The sequence below is a fragment of the Cyprinodon variegatus genome, unplaced genomic scaffold (genome assembly GCF_000732505.1).
Source record: "Cyprinodon variegatus isolate N-32 unplaced genomic scaffold, C_variegatus-1.0 Scaffold142, whole genome shotgun sequence".
NCBI lineage: Eukaryota > Metazoa > Chordata > Actinopteri > Cyprinodontiformes > Cyprinodontidae > Cyprinodon > Cyprinodon variegatus.
The window spans coordinates 1,017,194-1,020,951 of record NW_015150595.1 but is presented as its reverse complement, the minus strand read 5'-3'; the positions used below and the strand labels follow the sequence as shown (position 1 = coordinate 1,020,951).

Here is a 3,758-nt window from a genome sequence, read left to right as displayed (position 1 = left end):
TCTTTAAATCGTAACAGAAAAAAGCATTTTCATTTGTTCTGAAATAAAATAAATAAGACTCTTTAACTTCAAGCTTAGACATCAAAAATAAGGGATTATTTGTCCTCCCTTCTTGTGTGGTGAAATAAAATAGGGTTGGGATATGTTTTGTTTTCTTTCTGCAGACCGAATAGAAAAATTAAACAAGCTTTTATCAACCAAAAAGTACGTTTTTCTTGTTTAAGTTCACCTTCAGCTCTGATACACATCCAAACCAAGCAGAGGAATAGAATGGATGTATAGAACAGCCTCGGATCAGCTGTTTTAACACTGAACTATCGGACCCCATCAAAGCAGCTCAGGTCTTGTGATGAAAACAAATTAAAACTAATTAAGTCAGTCTGACAAAAATTTCTGTTCTTTTTTTTAATCCCAATTCATCAAGTTTAAATATGATTATAAGGGAATTTTATAAATAAAGGTTTATAATATGATTTGATTTTGCATTTATTCCAATTCTTTACTAACTTCCAGGCATATTTAGAATACAGGCATATTTATGTTGTTTTAATTTGAGATGGAAAGAATAAAATCCCTAAGAATGAAATGCTCAAATCAAAAGATAAGTAAAACTAGTTTTTATTTTATAATCAGTTATTGTACGTTCTTACTTTTGGACAATCATCATTACTTTTGACTGTGAGTGACTCGTGCTAAAACAAAATTCACAAAGGGGTACACAAGTCAAAAAAGGCTGGGAAACACTGCTCTCCAGAATAGGTGGGGAAATACATTTGTCAAATATAAACGTTCTCATTTTTAATATAAACATCACTTTTCTTAGTTTAGTTAAGTTTTAAAGGAAATTTGATTAAATGCTCAAAAGATAAGAAAAAGTTGAATAATGGACAATAAAGACTAAGCAGTTAAGGGAAAAGCTTCAAAATGAAAACATAAGGATATGAATGAAGGAATAATTACTAATCAGTGTACAGACAGAATTAACTAGTTAAAAAACATGAAACTTCCTTCCAAACAAGTTTGCTTTAATTGGCATTTCATTTCAAGGTTTGCAGCTGCATAAGAAGTCCCACCCGGTGAACATATTCAACTCAAGGAGCTTATATATGCATGAGGTGTTCAGGGACACGACACATGCAATGTTTTTACACACATTATAACAAACCGAAGCCAAATGAAGCAGAGGGCTGTGAAGATACAAGAAATCATCCAGCACATCATGCTGTTTGTCTGAAGTATCCATGATTATTAACGTTGCAAATACAACCTTCAGCGTACGCAATGGCAGTATTTTGGTGACGGAGAAAAGGAAGTGGATAGTTAGGATATCAAAGGAAAAAAATACATTTTAACACAATCAAAATGAAACCCTTAATCTAAAAATGTGTTTTTAATGTGCTTCTCGACTAATGCCTCAAAATAACATCTAGAATAATTGCCTCTATTTAATAAGTAAACAGAATCCAGTCTGGATCATCATGTTCAGCTGTGTGAGTTTAAGATGTCTTCCAAGCAGGGAGGGATTTACCATTAGGCAATACTAGGCAGTTGCCTAGGGCCCCTTGGTCCTTGAAAGAGTTCCTCTGTGTCGCTGAATGTGTGCATTGACGACTGAATGACATCTTCTGCCTCCATTTATCTGTTTACTACATTGTGTTGATTTCATGTTAATGTGGATTTAAAGACATTTAAACGGGGGAATAAAAAAATATATATAAAAAAAGTACCTCTGCGAACCCCATAGGGGTTGCGGACCCCCTGTTGAAGACCTCCGGTTTAGATCCTAATATCTGTTAGAGGGGCCTAGTCAAAGTTCCGATTTAAACCCCAAAAATGAGGATGTTAGGTCAGACTTTATCAGATGGAGTCCATCCAATCTGACTGAGCTTGAGCCAAGAAGAAGAAGAAGAGTCAATAATTTTGGTTTGTGTCCAAAGCTGGTGAGGGTCACCCCCTAAAGAGTGTGATAAAATGGGAGCATTGAATTGTATTCACTCACCGAACACGACAGAATTTAACCAAATGTTTAGATGATTAAATATAGCCTTAAACCATGTTTCTTTTTCTTTTCTATTTCATTATAATGTGTTAATATTTCAGGTAAAACCACAATAAAATCAATGAATAAAACAAAGAAACACTGAGGTTTGCAGTTGCAGCTTCAAAATAAAAGCATGTAGATGCCCTACAGTATGAATGCTTTTTACAGTAAATGTTGGAAAAAGGAGTTGAGGATGTAGCTGATTATGAATCAAGGGAAACCTTGCTCATTGGGGTCTGGGGCTAAGAGGATTACACAGACGCCTGCAGAGTTGGCAGAAAGAGCTGGCTATGGTTACACACCGCCTCCCTAACTAGGCATCTGTAGGGGTAAGCACAACCAGACGTAGAGCATCCCTTATGACGACAGCCTCACTTCAGCGTTCACAATGGGAGGAGACTCTAGAAGACAGTGGGATTTCCCTGAGTGGATCAAACACAGAGTGAGCAGGCAGGATTAGAGATGTGGACGATTAGTTTAGATCTGATGAGTAGAAGCTCTGCTCGGGGATGTCAGACCTGAGTGATCGAGGAAAATGGGGCTATGAATTCAGTGGGTTTCTTTGTATGTAGCTTCATGATTGAAAAACCCAAACAAAGAGTTGTGTTGGTCTGGAACTAAACAATAGGTATACAAGAGAAAATACCCAGCAGTTAAGAGCAAGACCTTTCATTATAATTACTCAGAAAATCAACAGTACGGCTTACAACTATTCTGTTTCACATAAAGAGGTTATTAACAAGCAAGCACAGCAACAGACAAGCTGGATGTCTTAGGAGAAGAGAAGAGGAGATGTCTTTGAGGAGGAGGCCGTGCTGCGAGATGTTTCAAAGATAGCATCTCATAGTGGGGGGGGAGCCAATTAAGGAGGCTACAGAAGCAGAGAAGAACAAAAAGGTTTGACATGAGCCTCTTTTTCTGTTGCCAATCACAAGTCTGGGGCTTTTTGAAAGTCCGGGAAGCCTTTCCATACACTTTTACACGGGTAATTTTGGTCCTACTACAGATCTAGTACTTCCTGTCTTCCACAGAGCTTGTTGTTATGTACAGCTGCAGTACTTTGTCCCACCAGAGGTGGCAGCAACAGATGTTTTTATTGTTTTAGTTTAGCACAAAATATGTTTTAATATGTTTATACATGAGAAAGTACGCGTCAACACTCTTCATCTGTCTACTCAGTCAAGAAATAGTCTACTTTTAAATCTGTGAAGAAGCGGCAGGGTCCCGCCTCTTTAGGTCGTTGTCGTGGTTGACTATGCCCAGCATGCCTGCCGACAGTGGGGGAACAAACGGATCAATTGTCCCAGGCCCAGGACAGAGGGGGGCCAAAATTGACACTCTGCATGCATGAAGTATATGTAATATGTTGTGGTGTTTTTTTGGATTGAGCTTTACAAATTGTAGTCTTTTTTATAATACAAAAAGATAAATAATAAAAAATTAATGAAAAAAAAATATATACAAATTTAAAAAAACCCCAATAATAATAGATAATGAAAAAAAACAAACAAAAAAAACAAAAACAAATTGTAGTCTTTTTAAAAAAGCGTTTCACAGATCACATTCTCCTAACTTTAAGCTCAACAAAAACGCTATCTCTTGACCAGTAAAAATGTTTTTGCTAAGGTCCATTTAGACCAATAGAAATACATTTTTGTTCCTCACTCTAAAGGAAAGTCTGCCCCCAGAAGTGAAGATAGTGTGATCTGTAAAATAC

General features: G+C 36.8%; 1 protein-coding gene across 3 annotated transcripts in view; it reads right to left on the bottom strand.

Moving 5' to 3' along the window:
• Positions 1–3,758, bottom strand: part of LOC107086081 (tetratricopeptide repeat protein 28-like) — a 187,505-nt gene that overhangs the window by 45,442 nt on the left and 138,305 nt on the right. The gene's annotated exons all lie outside the window — the stretch shown is intronic.